Below are 15,808 nucleotides of genomic sequence, written 5' to 3' on the forward strand. Positions count from 1 at the left end.
TACTAAGAGTCCGGGGCAGGATGTTCATGTTAGGGTGAAGGGAAAAGCTAGCAAGTTTAGAGGTCCCTGGCTGAAGAGGAATATTAAGGCTCTGGTCAGGAAAAAGAAGAAAGCACGCATTGGGTTTAGGCAATTGGAGACAGTGAATCCAAAAAGTTGGTACAAAAACTTAAGTGTAAAAGAGTACACTTAAGAGGGAAATCAGGAGTGCAAAAAGAGGATGAGGGGGTGATCTGGCAAGTAAGGTTAAAGAAAATCACAAGAGTTCTACAGTATATTAAGAGTAAAAAGGTAGGGGCAGAAGAGATCCCTTTAAAGGCCAGCACAGCTGTCTGTGGATGGATTTACGGGAGATGTGTGAGATTTTTAATGAATATTTCTCCTCGACGTTTGCTGAGAAGAAAATCATGGGTGCTAAAGAAATAAAGGTAACAAGTGGTGATGTTTTGGGCTACATGCATATTAATGAGGAGAAGATATGTGCAGCCTTAAAGCACATTAGGTGGGTATCAGCCATGATCGAACGGCAGAGCAGGGTCGATGGGCCAAGTGGCCTAATTCGCTCCTATGTCTTATGATACACCCCCTCCACCTGATCAAGTGCATCCTCGGCTTTTGTGGAAGGCTAGGGAAGAAATTGCAAAGGCACTTGTAGAGATATCTGCTTCATTTCTTTCCACTTCCAAAAGACTAGAGGGTAGCTAATATTGTTCTGCTGTTTAAGAAGGTAGCAAAGACAAGCCAGGATATTACAGGCTGGTGAGCCTGATATCAGTGGTGAGTAAGTTACTGGGGGGGATTTTTGAGGAACAGGATATACCAACATTTGAATAGGGATGATTAGGATAGCCAACACAGCTTTGTGTGGGGAAAGTTATGTCTGACAAATCTTTCAGATTCTTCACTTTTCTTGGTTACCCTCTATTTCTGATTTTTTTTGTAATCTTCTATAACAGACAGGCACAAAATTATTTGATTTTATTTTTTGTCACACGAGATGTAGATGGTCTTTTGCAAGACCTTTGACAAGGTCCTACATGGCAGCCGAGTCTGGAAGGTTAGGTCACATGGGATCCAGGGAGAGTTAGCTAATTGGATTCAAAATTGACTTGATGGTAGGAAGCAGAGGATGACGGTTGAAGGTTGTTTCTCGGACTGGAAGCCTCTAACTAGTGGTGTGCCTCAGAGGTCAGTGTTGGGATCCTTGTTATTTATATAAATGATTTGGATGTGAATATACAAGGTACGATCAATAAGTTTGCAGATGATACTAAATTAGGAGGTGTCATTGATAGCAAAGAAGTTTATCAAAAATTACAGGGGGGATCTTGATCAATTAAGGAAGTAAGTCGAGGTTTGGCAAACAGATTTCAATACAGATAACTGTGAAGTGTTGCATTTTGGAAAGTCAAACCAGGGTAGAACTTATACAGTGAATGGTAGGGCCCTGGGGAATGTTGAGGAACAGAGGAACCCAGGATTAAAGTGCATAGTTTGTTGAAAGTGACATCACAGGTAGACAAAGTGGTGAAGGCAGCGTTTAGCTCACTGGCCATCAGCAGTCAGGGCATGAAGTATAAGAGGTGGGACATCATGTTACAGCCTATAAGTCGTTGGGAAGCCGCACTCGGAATATGGTGCACAATTTTGGTCACCCTGTTACAGGAAAGACATCGATAAATTGGAAAGAATGCAAAGAAGATTTACCAGGATATCGTCAGGACTAGTGGGCCTGAGTTATAGAAAGAGGCTGGCTAGGCTAGGACTTTATTCCTTGGAATGTAGAAGAATGAAGGGTGACCTTATTGAGGCACATAAAATCATGAGGGGCATTGATGGGATGAATGCACATAGTATTTTTCCCAGGGAAGAGCATTTGAAAGCCAGGGGGCATAGGTTGAAGTTGAGAGGGGAAAGATTTAAAAGGGACCTGAGAGACAACTTTTTTTTTTTACACAGAAAGTGGTGCGTGTATGGAATGAGCTGGCAAAGAAAGTGGTTGATGCAGATACAATAGCAACACTTAAAAAGCATTTGGATAAGTGCACTGGCTGGGAAAGGATATGGATATGGGCTGGATATGGGCCAAACATGGGCAATTGGGACTAGCTGGGAAAGCACCATGATCAACGTGGACCAGTTGGGCTGAAGGGCCTGTTTCTGTGCTGTATTGCTCTATGACTCTAATTAAAATAAGACAGACTGAATAATTTTAATCACCGAATAATCGAGTCAAAACTCCACTGCCCCTCTCGCTCCACTCAAGATACACCCAAGTAAATACTATGCCCTCAAATTTACACCTCAAATTAACCTAGCACGCTAACATTTCATTGGCCAGATAGCCATATCACAGGAACAAGAGTGAAACTGTTTTAGCATAAATAGAAATCAAAAAACATTTTTGCTCATTTCAAGATGAGTCACATTATTTCGAAGCACTAAGATGTATGATTTTATCAACATTTAAATCAAAAAAGTGCAATATTATCAATATTTATTGTGAACAAATCACCACTGTTAAAGGAACATAAAATGATAAGAGAATTTACAAATGGCCTATAAACAATATCAGGCTATACTTAGTTCAGCTAAGTCAAATGTATGGATAAAAAAATTTGAAGCTGCCAAAAAGAAAACGAAGTGCCAGAACACCTGGTGCAATGAGATTTGAATGTCATTTCCTTTTACTCAACTGTCCACCACTGCAGAAGGAAGCCATGAGGACAGAATGGGATGAAGATAATGTGCTAAATTTCTTATACATACAAGATTCAGTCTAGCCTTACTAAAATTATAGTACATGCATTATCAATCCAGAACGGTATCTCTAAGTCCCTGAACTGACAGTGTCCTACTCTACCCTAGACTATCCTAAATTCAGTTTTCTCATGATTTCAAGGCATAACAATCTATCAAAATGTGATGACAAGGAAAATAAAAGTTGTTCTATATGGTATATTTAACATGTTAAAGTATCCTGTTATATTTTTTGAGAAATCAGGAATTATGCTGTTGTCTATGTATACTAAAGTATACAGAATGACACATCATTCACCAATGCACTACAGTCTATGCACCAAACTAACAATGCAACATTGAAACCCCGAAAGGAGAGCTACAGGATATACATTCAATGAAAGCTCCAATGTTAGTATATGGAAATATGATACACTCAAACAAAACATAATATGGTAGCAGCAGGCTGTTGACACTGACCGAGCATGTGAAGCCATACGTTAACAGAGAACATGAAACCACAAGCAGACAGATAAAGATCTTCACTATCCAAAAGACTAACCTTCAGTTAAGTCAAGCAAAAAAGCTGCAGAGTTGATGTGGTTAACAGCAACAAAAAAAATGCACACCTGACAGAAAGATATGCAACTTTTGTGAGCCACAATGGGAACTCACAGGCCACAGGAAATTTCTCACAAAGGGATTAAGCTGTAGAGCTTTTGAAGGTACACATGCCACACACACAAAAAATGTATCCAGACTGTTTTGATGAAATGGTTGGATGCTATGAAGATTTTTGTGTATTGCATCACTATTCATCCACGAGGCAAACCAGTGATTCATCATCCACTTAGCCAAAAAAAACTTGGAAGACAGCTCCAAAATGTGGAAGAGAAGAAAGTGATTGTCAAAGTCACAGAATCTACAATTGGGTAAATTCCATTGTTGTGGGCAGCTAAGAGTTTGCCTGAACCCAACAACCTTAATGAAGCGACAAAGGGAAATCACTACCTTATTGCAACACTGAAGCAGATTACACCAACACTGGCTGAGGCAAAGCTTTTGCAAGCTTGATACCAGGAATGGTCATTGGAATGTGAAGACTGATGAGAAATCTCTGCTGTTCAGACCATTCAATGCACACTTTGGTCAGTACAATTACTGCACCTACCTTTTGCCCTTAAAGTGAGCCAGGATAGGCGAGGCTTTCGGTGGATCCAAAGGAATAGTTGGTATAGATGATCATACCCAGATCTATGGTGTACATGGAAAAGATCATGACTACTATATACATGGAACCAGAGAGAGAACCAGGAAACCTGGACTCAAGCTAAATGCAGACAAATGTATTGCAAAGGTGACAGAATGTCAGTCTGTTTGCTAAAGGCAGAATCACCCAAGACAATCTTCAAAATATACATGAAGGTCACGTGTGCAAGATCAGGATCACATCAGCCGTATACTGGACAGACATTTAGAAAGACATTGATAAAGGTAACTACATGCGATACATGACAAATGTATAGAAATGCCCCACAGAAAGAGCAAAGTATAGCTACTCAAGTACCAGCCACACTATGGTAATGCAGTGGGAGTGGATTCATTCACACACAATCAAGAATACTATCTATAGTAGAAAAATAGTTGGCATGTTCTCCCCGTGTCTGCATGGGTTTCCTTCAGGTGCACTAGTTTCCACCCACAGTCCAAATGCGCAGGTTAGGTGCATTGGCCATGCAAAGTTGTCCCTTAATGACCCAGGATGCGTAGGTTGGCGGGATTAGTGAGATAAATATGTGGGGTTACAGGGATTAGGGACTAGGTGGGATTGTTATCAGTGTAGACTCAAGGGGCCAAATGGCCTTCTTCTACAGTCAGGTTTCTATGATTTCAAATAATACTCAAAGTTCCCATTCATCAGAAGGCAGGAGATTTGAGAGCTACAGCAATTATTTCAGCAGGGTGAGTTGTTTACTGAGCAAGGGGTTCATGAAAGTGTAATCTGTGATAATAGAACACAATTCACCCCCAGAGAATTTAAAGAATTTGCTGAATAGTATGGATTCAGCATCATTATCACATGGCCCAAGAGGACATGGTTAAAGAGCAGCATTGTGCATCTTTATTTTCAACTTGATTTCACCCTTAACTGCCTTAATTAGCCACAAACAATGCATCCTTCTTCCTCAATATACAGGTTGTGTTGCAATACCCATTTTCAGGATGTAATTTCTCATCCATTATAATTGCAAGGGATAAGAAGAAAGCGGAAAAAAATACAGATATATTAATGTACCCTAGCATGTATTATCCTTTCTCAGAGGTCAGAACAAAGAGACAAAACATACACAATTTTTCCTCACGAGGGCAAGGTACAGGTCACTGAATAACAAGACCACATTCTGCTGAAATGAAACAGGATATGCGCGCAGTTATTTGCACTCAGAAAATTCCTTTCTATTATTCTGGGGCCACCCAGTGATTACATTATGCTAGTATCAACTGATCAAGTCTGATACAACCTTTTAAGTCTCTACAAAGTCCTGCATTGTTCCTTTTCTATCATTGTTTGATCACCAGAGGGCTTTCAGAGGGGCAGAAACCTTATTCAGTTCCAAGTAAAGATCTTATTGCTACATTGTTGCCTTTTCAAAAGTAGGACTCATGCCTTGGACTTGAAATTAGAGGAGGGATGCTAATGTGTCACTAATGTACTAGAATGCATCTATTCAGAACATTGAGTTTGATATTTATTATTGTAATGCACTACTCAACTAAAATTTGCATTTATTTTGTTCCATTATAAAGTAGAAAATTATTTAATAATTTTGTGCAAACCATATAGTATGCAACTATCTAAATCCTTTCCCAGAGGAAATGTTTCTGGGATATTGGCTGGGAAGATAACATGAATTGTTCTTTTTTTATATGCCAGCAGCACTGATTCAAATTAAAAAATGGTAAGCACAAACTGAGACATGTCCTGAGTTGCCCTAAATATTGTTTAACTTTGACACTTGTTCAGTTGCCCTAACACACAGGTCAGGATTGGTTTTGGAAAGGGTACTAGTATCCCAAAAAGATTGGGAAACTGACCTCATGTGGCTCACCCTACTGCCCCCATTTTAGTTTCTGCCAAATTGGGCCCAACCCTCAACAAATCATAAGTACCCAGTCCAGGGACAGGACTGGGTACTTCAGGTGCCAGGATTCAGATGCTTCAGGGAGGACAGGGTTGGGGGCAAAAGAGGTGGTGGAGTGCCACTGTTGAATAGGGACAGTGTCATGGCTGCAGAGAAGGAGGATGCCATGGAGGGACTGTCTACAGAGTCTCTGTGGGTGGAAGTTAGGAACAGCAAAGGGTCGATAACTTTGCTGGGTGTTTTCTATAGGCCGCCCAATAGTGACAGGGAAGTTGAGGCGCAGATAGGGAAACAGATCCTAGAGAGATGTAATAATAACAGAGTTGTCGTGATGGGAGACTTTAATTTCCCAAACATCAACTGGAATATCCCAAGGGTAAGGGGTTTGGATGGGGAGGAGTTTGTTAGGCATGTTCAGGAGGGTTTCCTGACGCAGTATGGATAAGCCTAAGAGAGGAGAGGCTGTACTTGACTTGGTGCTGGCTAATGAACCAGGACAGGTGTCGGATCTCTCGGTAGGACAGCATCTTGGTGATGGAGATCATAATTCTATTTCCTTCACAATAGCATTTGAAAGAGACAGGATCAGGCAGGCTAGGAAGGTGTTTATCTGGAGTAAGGGGAAATATGAAGACATCAGGCAGATAATTGGACAAATAAACTGGAAGGAGGCATTCTTGGGGAAAAGTACAGAAGGAAGGTGGCAGATATTCAAGGAATGTTTGAGTGGAGCTCTGCACGATAACGTTCCGATGAGACAAGGAGGTTTTGGTAGGGTGCGGGAACCGTGGTGCACGAAGGTTGTGGCGAACCTAGTCGGGAAGAAAGGAAAGGTGTATAAAAGGTTCAGAGAGCTAGGAGATGTTAAGAATCTAGAGGAGTATAAGGCTTGTAGAAAGGAGCTTAAAAAGGAAATTAGGAGAGCCAGAAGGGGTCATGAGAAGGCCTTGGCGGGTAAGATTAAGGAGAATCCCAAGGCCTTCTACAAATATGTGAAAAGTAAAAGGATGAGAAGAGAAAGGATAGGACCTATAAAAGGTGAAGGGGGAAAAGTCTGTGTGGAACCGGAAGAAATGGCAGAGGTGCTTAATGAGTACTTTGCCTCGGTATTCACGGTGGAAAGTGATCTGGAAGGTTGTACTACAGGTTTGCGGCAGTCTGAAAAGATTGAGTATGTGGATGTTAAGGAAGAGGATGTGTTAGAACTTTTAAACTCTATCAAGATAGACAAGTCGCCGGGACCGTATGGGATGTACCCCAGGTTACTGTGGGAGGTGAGGGAAATGATTGCAGAGCCCCTGGCAATGATCTTTGCGTCGTCGATGGAGACGGGAGAGGTTCCAGAGGATTTGAGGATTGCGGATGTGGTTCCTATTTTCAAGAAAGGGAACAGGGATAGCCCAGGAAATTACCGACCGTTGAGTCTGGTAAGTTGATGGAGAGGCTTCTGAGGGACAAGATTTATGAGCATTTGGAGAAGTTTAGAATGATCAGAAATAGTCAACATGGTTTTGTCAAGGGCAGATCGTGCCTTACGAGCCTAGTTGAGTTCTTTGAGAATGTGACTGAACACATTGACGAAGGAAGAGTGGTAGACGTGGTTTACATGGACTTCAGCAAGGTGTTTGATAAGGTCCCCCATGCAAGACTTCTTGAGAAGGTGAGAGGGCATGGGATCCAGGGGGCTTTGGCCTTGTGGATCCAGAACTGGCTTGCCTGCAGAAGGCAGAGAGTGGTTGTGGATGGGTCTTTTTCTGCATGCAGGTCAGTCACCAGTGGAGTGCCCCAGGGATCTGTTCTAGGACCCTTGCTGTTTGTCATTTTCATAAATGACCTGGATGAGGAAGTGGAGGGATGGGTTAGTAAGTTTGCCGACGATACGAAGGTTGGTGGTGTTATGGGTGGTCTGGAGGGATGTCAGAAGTTGCAGCAGGACATAGATAGAATGCAAGGCTGGGCGGGGAAGTGGCAGGTGGACTTCAACGCAGATAAATGTGTATTGGTCCATTTTGGCAGGACCAATGGGATGAAGGAATACAATATCAAGGGTAGGAGTCTTAGCTGTGTTGAAGAGCAGAAGGATCTTGGGGGCCGGGTCCATAGGACGCTTAAATCGGCCTCGCAGGTGGAGGATATGGTCAAGAAGGCATATGGTGTACTGGCCTTCATTAATCGAGGGATTGAGTTTAAGAGTCGGGAGGCAATGCTGCAACTTTATAAGACCCTTGTCAGACCCCACTTGGAATACTATGCAGAGTTCTGGTCGCCTCACTATAGGAAGGACGTGGAAGCTATTGAAAGGGTGCAGAGGAGATTTACAAGGATGTTGCCTGTATTGGGAGGCATGCCTTATGAAGACAGGTTGAGGGAGCTGGGACTTTTCTCCCTGGAGAGACGAAGGTTGAGAGGCGACCTGATAGAGGTTTATAACATGTTGAGAGGAATAGATAGGGTGGATTCTCAGAGGCTATTTCCCCAGGCTGAAATGGTCGCTACGAGAGGACACAGATTTAAGGTGCAGGGAAGCAAGTACAGAGGAGATGTTAGGGGTAAGTTTTTCACTCAGAGGGTGGTGAGTGAATGGAATCGGCTGCCGTTGGTGGTGGTGGAGGCGGAGGCGGACTCGCTGGGGTCTTTTAAAAGACTTCTGGATGAGGATATGGGATCTAATAGGATTGGGGGTTATACATAGGTCTATGGCTTAGTAGGTATAGAAGTGATCGGTGCAACTTATGGGCCGAAGGGCCTGTTTGTGCTGTAGTGTTCTATGTTCCATGTTCTAATAGGCTCTATTGTCAGAGTACCGGGGCCAGCCTTCTATCATCTATACCTTAATGTTTTGCAGTGCCTCCTCAAAAAACCCTGACCCTCCCCTCCTTGCAAATTACTATCCTACTAATAACGTCCGTTTCCTCATTTATATTGATCCATTTACAATAAATTGGATTGCAAGAGAACCATGTGAAAGTCAACTGCAATTATTGTGGAGTTGCCAGTAGGTCCAAATGGTGTACATTATAGAAATGTATTTAAATATCTAAATTCAGAAACAAACAAAAAAGGCACACAAATGGTTATAAAAGAAAAGCATACGGAACAGTGTTAATACACTGATGAAAGCAAATTTTATCCAAATTATCAACACAAATTGATTAAATGATTGTATAATGAGCCATTTAAAATGTTATATTTGTTAAATTATATACCTTTCATTTAAAATAACATGCTTGAAATTAAAAAACAGTCATCATATATCAAAGAAAGAACCAAACCTAAAGGCACTTAAAGAAAACTACTTTGTAACAACTGCCTTCTTAACAGTGTTCCTCAATTGCCGGATCATCATATTTCATGTCAGTTAGCTTGCAAATTGATACTTTACATGGAACTATTAAAGCAAATATGTTAATTTGTTTTCTCCAGTTCAGGGAGAAGATGGTAACCTATTTGATCTGGAAAGGGAATTAAAAAGGGAGTTATTAGTTGTGATAGTATTCACATCTCTACCAGCATAATTGCCGAATAGCTTTGACGAGGCTCAAAGACCCTTAAGGAATTAAGGGAGCCAAGCACAGGAATTCTGACAAAAATCTTCGAGAACCATTGGTTCACTCAATGCTATTCTTATAAAACTACTCACCAGCCCAATTTCCTTTCGTGTCATTCACAGAAAATTAGGAGAGCTAGAAGGGGTCATGAGAAGGCCTTGGCAGCAGGATTAAGGAAAACCCCGGCATTCTACAAGTATGCGAAGAGCAAGAGGATAAGACATGAAAGAATAGGACCTATCAAGAGTGATGGTGGGAAAGTTTGTATGGAACCGGAAGAAATAGCTGAGGTAATTAATGAATACTTCAGTATTCACTATGGAAAAGGATGTTGGTGGCTGTAGTGCAGACTTGAAGCGGACTGAAAAGCTTGAGCATGTAGATTTTAAGAAAGAGGATGTGTTGGAGCTTTTGGAAAAGCATTGAGTTAGGTGAGTCACCAGGACCCGATGGGGTGTACTCCAGGCTACTGTGGGAGGTGAGGAGGAGATTGCTGAGTCTCTGGCGATGATCTTTGCATCATCAATGGAGATGGGAGAGGTTCCGAAGGATTGGAGGATTGCGGATGTTGTTCCTTTATTCAAGAAAGGGAGTAGGAATAGCCCTGGAAATTATAGACCAGGGAGTCTAACCTCAGTGGTTGGTAAGTTGATGGAAAAGATCCCAAGAGGTAGGATTTATGAACATTTGGACAGGTATAATATGATTAAGAATAGTCAGCATGGCTTTGTCAAAGGCAGATCATGCCTTACAAACCTGATTGAATTTTTTGAATATGTGACTAAACAAATGATGAAGGAAGAGCAGCAGATGTACTGTATAGGGACTTCAGCAAGGCATTTGATAAGGTGCCACAAGCAAGGCTTATTGAGAAAGGTGAGGGGGCATTGCTTTGTGGATCCAGAACTGGCTTGCCCACAGAAGGCAGAGAGTGATTATAGATGGGTCACATTCTGCATGGAGATCGGTTACCAGTGGAACGCCCCAGGGATCTGTTCTGAGACTCTTACTCTTTGTGATTTTTATATATGACCTGGATGATGAAGTGGAGGGATGGGTTGCTAAGTTTGCTGATGACACAAAGGTTGGAGGTGTTGTGGATAGTGTGGAGGGATGTCCGAAGTTGCAGTGAGACATTGATAGGATGTAAGACTAGGCGGAGAAGTGGCATATGGAGTTCAACCCAGATAAGTGTGAAGTGATTCATTTTGGCAGGTCAAATAGGATGGCAGAATATTAAATGGTAGGACTCTTGGCAGTGTGGAAGATCAGAAGGATCTTGGGGTCTGTGTTCATAGGACGCTCAAAAACAGCTGTGTAGGTTGAAGCTGTGGTTAAGAAGGCGTATGGTGTACTGGCCTTCATCAATTGAGGAATTGAGTTTAGGAGTCGAGAGATAATGTTGCAGCTATATAGGACCCTGGTAGACCCCACTTGGAGTACTGTGCTCAGTTCTGGTTGCCTCATTACAGGAAGAATGTGGAAGCCATAGAAAGGGTGCAGAGGAGATTTACAAGGATGTTGCCTGGATTGGGGAACATACCTTGTGAGGATAGGTTGAGGGAGCTCAGCCCTTTCTCCTTGGAGAGATGAAGGACAAGGGGTAACCTGATAGAGGTGTATAAGATTTTGAGAGGTATTGATTGAGTGGATAGTCAGAGGCTTTTTCCAAGGGCTGAAATGGTTGCCACAAGAGGACACAGGTTTAAGGTGCTGGGGAGTAGGTACAGAGGAGATATCCATGGTAAGTTTTTCACTCAGAGTGGTGGGTGCGTGGAATGGGCTGCCAGCAACAATGGTGGAGGTGGATTGGATAGGGTCTTTTAAGAAACTTTCAGATAAGTAATGGAACTTAGTAAGATAGAGGGCTATAGGTAAGCCTAGTAATCTCTAAAGTAGGGACATGCTCGGCACAACTTTATGGGCCTAAGGGCCTGTATTGTGCTGTGGTTTTTCTACGTTTCTATGAACTGTCTTTACTCATAGCTTTCTCCTCAAGTTTTGTCCCTCTGCCCTTCAACAACCCCTCCTCAAATTAAAGCTGGACTCTCTCTCATCCTTGGAAACTATTTATAACTGCCATTTCCTCACAAAGTCCTTGAACACACTAGTGCCTCCAAAGTTCACCCCCTATATTTGCATCTCTCAAAAACGATTTCAACCCCTGCTGCAGAACTAAAACTCCTCTTTTCAAAATTACAAATTAAATCCTATGTTACAGTGGCAAAGGCACTTCTCACTCTGTTTGCACCATCATCTCTCTTGACCCCTTCACTGTCTCTAAACTATTTAATTGCTTCTCCAGCTTTCAGTATAAGAACAGGTATTTCTTCCAATTAAATATTGGGAAGACTAAAGTCCAAACACACACACACATATGTGCTGCTGAAATCCTCATCCATTTTTTTTACCTCCAGGCTTGGCTGTTTTGGCCTCCCATTTTATTCTCTCATGAGCACTTTGATGCGATTTATTATTGTCCCATGTATTAGTATAGAGTGAAAAATATTGTTTCTTGCATGCCATACAAAGCATACTGTTCATAAAGAAGGAAAGGACAGAGTGCAGAATGCAATGTTACAGTCATAGCTACTGTGAGTTAAGTCCATTCAAAAGTCTGATGGCACAGGGAAGAAGCTGTTCTTGAGTCAGTTGATATGTAGCCTCAGACTTTTGTGTCTTTTTCCTGTCAGAAGAAAGTCCCGGATGTGAGGGGTTCTTGATTATGCTGACTGCTTTCCCAAGGCAGTGGGAAGTGTAGACAGAGTCAATGAATGGGAAGCTGGTTTAAGTGATGCCCTGGGCTTCACTCATGACCCTTTGTAATTTCTTGCAGTCTTAGGCAGAGCAGGAGCCACACCAAGCTGAGATTCAACCAGAAAGAATGCTTTCTATGATGCATCTGTAAAAGTTGGAGAGAGTCATTGCGGACATGCCAAATTTCCTTAATCTTCTGAGAAACTAGAGACGTTGGTGGACTTTCTCATTCCTGTACTCATTCTCGTCATTGTTTGAGATCCAACCCATGGCGGTTGTGTCATCAGCAAACTTGAAAATCAAGTTGGAGGGGAATTTGGCCACACATCATGGGTGCATAAGGAGTACAGTAAGGGACTGAGGATGATCATTGAGGGGGTGTTGTTGCCTATTCTTACTGCAGTCTGTGGGTTCGGAACTTCAGGATCTAGTCACAGATGGAGGAACCAAGCTCTAGGCACGTGGTTTGGAGATGAGTTTCGTAGGAATAATGATACTGGAGGTTAAACTGTAGTAAATAAATAGAAGTGTGACATAGATGTCTTTGTTATCTAGGCATTCTGGGGAGGGGCGGGGAAGGGAGGGGAGGGGCGGGGAAGGGAGGGGAAGGGCGGGGAAGGGAGGGGAAGGGAGGGGAAGGGAGGGGAGGGGGGGTTGGTGTCTGCTGTGGACTTTTTGCGGCGGTAGGTGAACTGTAGTGGATCCAAGCAATCCAGGAGGCTGGAATTAATTCATGCCATGACTAACATTTTGAAGCACTTCATAATAATGGATGTAAGAGCCACAGATGATAGTCATTAAGGCACGCTGCTTGGCTTTTCTTTACCTGAATGATGGTCGTTTCCTTGAAGCAGATAGGGACCTCAGATTGTGTAAGAAGAGGTTGAAAAAGTCTGCTAATACCCCGCCTCAGCTTGTCTGCGCAGGATCTGAGTGGTCATCTGATTACCCCATCTGGGCCGGTCACTTTCCATGGGTTGACCTTCAAGAAAGCTGTTTTGACATCTGCAATAGTGACCTCAGATACAGGTTCATCAGAGGCTTCGGGGGGGTGGAGGGTGTGCTCGCCAGACCTCTTGCTCAAAACAAGCATTGAATGCATTCTCGTCAGGGAAGGGTGCACTGGTGATGGCGATTTTACATGCCTTCATCCTGTAGCCTGCACGAGGTCATCCAAAACTTGCTGCCTATGTCCTAATTTGTAGAAAATCCTATGCATTCCCTGACGTACACAGGATTCTGGTTAAAGCCATGCCTTGATTTTAGAATTCCCATTTTTGTTTTCAAATACTTCCAAGGCCTGGACCCTTTCTATTTCTGTAACGTCCTCCAGCCTTTTGTCCTGTGAAACATCTTCACTCCTCCAGCCGCTTGAGCATCCCAGATTTTAATTACTCAACCATTGATTGCTCACCTTTCAGCTGCCTAAGCCCCAAACTCTGGAATTTCTTTCCTAAATGTCTCTGCCTCTCTATACATTCTTCTCCTTAAAGATTCAAAGCTACCTTTTCAACCAAGCTTTTGATCATCTGTCCAAATATTTCCCTATGTGGCTTGCTGTCAGAGTTTGTTTCGTAACGTCTTTGTGAAGAGCCTTGGGATATTTCATTACGTTAAGGTGTTACATAAATAAAAGTTATTGCTGTAAGACTCTAAATACTGCAAAGCTGTCTGGACACTCAACAAAAGCAATGTTCTTCCAGTTTCAAGAAGAAATGATGTCAGCACTGACTCAGGAAACTACATTTTAATGATTTTAATGCCCATTGTGGGTAAAGTTAGAGAGTCCTACATCAGAGATAAGATTGGGGAAAATCCGAACAGAAATGAAGCCGTAAAAGACACTTAATATGGGTTCATAAAGGGAGATCAGTGATTCTAACTGACAATAAAAAGCTTTAGGAAGAATTGCTTTAATCACTGACGCCAAGCAATCAAATAATGGGAAGTATAAGTTGGATATTAAACTGATACAATGAGGTAATCCTGTCAACTTAAAATCAACGTTACTGCACTTAGGATGCTACATTGAACATTTCTAGTCGTCACAGTCAAAAACAGATATTGCAGCTATTAAAAGGAAACACGGGAGAGCGAGCCAAATGACTGAGGCAATGTTGGGACTATTATCTGAGGTTAGTATACGAAATGGCTATGGCCTCACTGAAAAAAAGGTTGAATGGTAATATGATTACTATTCTTGGGATTCTAAATGGACTAGACAAAATAGATCATGACAAGCTGTTTCAACTGTTCTTGTGTAGAACGATAGAAGCGGCAACACATTTTGCACTTGATCTGTTGGAATTCTTTGAAGATGAAACTAGTAGAGTTGACAAGGGGGAAACCATTCTATGTGGTATATTTGGACTTTCAGAAAGCATTTGGCAAAGTCCTGCAGAAGAGATTATCGTGCAAGATTAAAGTGCATGGGACTGGAGGAAGTGTATTGAGATGGATAGAAAACTGGTTGGCAGAGAGAAAACAAAGTAGGAAGTAGTGGATGCTTTTCAAATTGGCAGGTAGTAACTTGTGGGGTGCCACTGGGATCCCAGCTATTCACAATATACATTAATGATTTGAACGAGGGAACAAAATGTAACATCTCAAAGTTTGCAGATGATGCCAAGTTGGGTGAGAAGGTGAACTATGATGAGGATGCAGAGATGCTTCAGAATGATCTGGACAGGTTAAGTGAGTGGGCTAATCAATAGCAGATGCAGTATAATTTGGATAAGTGTGACGTTATTCATTTTGGAAGAAAAAACAAGGCAGCAGATTATCCCCCGAATGGCTGTAAATTGGGAGGGGGGAGTATGCAGTGGGACGTGGGTGTCCCTGTGCATGCAGGTGCAGTAGGCAGTAAAGAAGGCAAATGGCATGTTGGCCTTCGTTGCGAAAGGTTGAATACAGGAGCAGGGATGTGTTGTTGCAACTATGCAGGGCCTTAGTGAGGCCACACCTAGAGTATAGTTTTAGTCTGGAGCTCAGACGAATGAGGGGTGATCTCTCAGAGTTATAAAATTGTAACAGGTTTAGACAGGCAGGATGTTCCTGATTGTGGGCAAGTCCAGAACCAGGGGTCAGAGTCTGAGGATTCAGGGTAGAACTTTTAGGAAGGAGGTGAGGAGACATTTCTTCACCCAAAAAGAGTGGTGAGCCTGTGGAATTTATTACCATAGGAAGTAGTTGATGCCAAAACATTGAATCTATTCAGGCTGATGCCAGAGATGAGGGGGTTAGCTTATGAGGAGAGATTAAATAGACTAGGCCTGTACTCGTTATAACGTTGAGGCGGAATCTTATAGAGACTTACAAGATAATGAAGGGGCTAGATAGGGTAGAGGTAGAGAGATTCTTTCCACTTAGAAAGGAAAACAGAACTAGAGGGCATAGCCTCAAAATAAGAGGGGGAGCAGTTTAGAACGGAGTTGCGGAGGAACTTCTTCACTCAAAGGGTGGTGAATCTCTGGAATTCTCTGCCCACTGAAGTGGAGGCTACCTCGTTGAATATATTTAAGTCATGGGTAGATAGGTTTCCGATAGACAAGGGAATTAAGGGTTATGGAGAGAAAGCGGGAAAGTGGAACTGACCCACTTCAGATCAGCCATGATCTTATT

At 42.4% G+C, this 15,808-nt stretch overlaps 1 protein-coding gene and 1 long non-coding RNA gene across 3 annotated transcripts in view; one reads left to right on the top strand and one right to left on the bottom strand.

The window, feature by feature from the left end:
• Positions 1–15,808, bottom strand: part of LOC145360729 (fibrillin-1-like) — a 407,592-nt gene that overhangs the window by 334,164 nt on the left and 57,620 nt on the right. The window lies entirely within an intron of this gene.
• LOC145360731 (uncharacterized) overlaps positions 1–15,808 on the top strand; it is a 73,865-nt gene that overhangs the window by 48,795 nt on the left and 9,262 nt on the right. Inside the window, exon 3 of the long non-coding RNA XR_013889766.1 lies at positions 9,553–9,720. This is a non-coding gene — a long non-coding RNA (uncharacterized LOC145360731). The remainder of the gene's footprint in view (positions 1–9,552; positions 9,721–15,808) is intronic.

This window comes from Carcharhinus amblyrhynchos, chromosome 32, assembly GCF_965287045.1.
Source record: "Carcharhinus amblyrhynchos chromosome 32, sCarAmb.v2.hapA, whole genome shotgun sequence".
NCBI classification, from domain to species: Eukaryota; Metazoa; Chordata; class Chondrichthyes; order Carcharhiniformes; family Carcharhinidae; genus Carcharhinus; species Carcharhinus amblyrhynchos.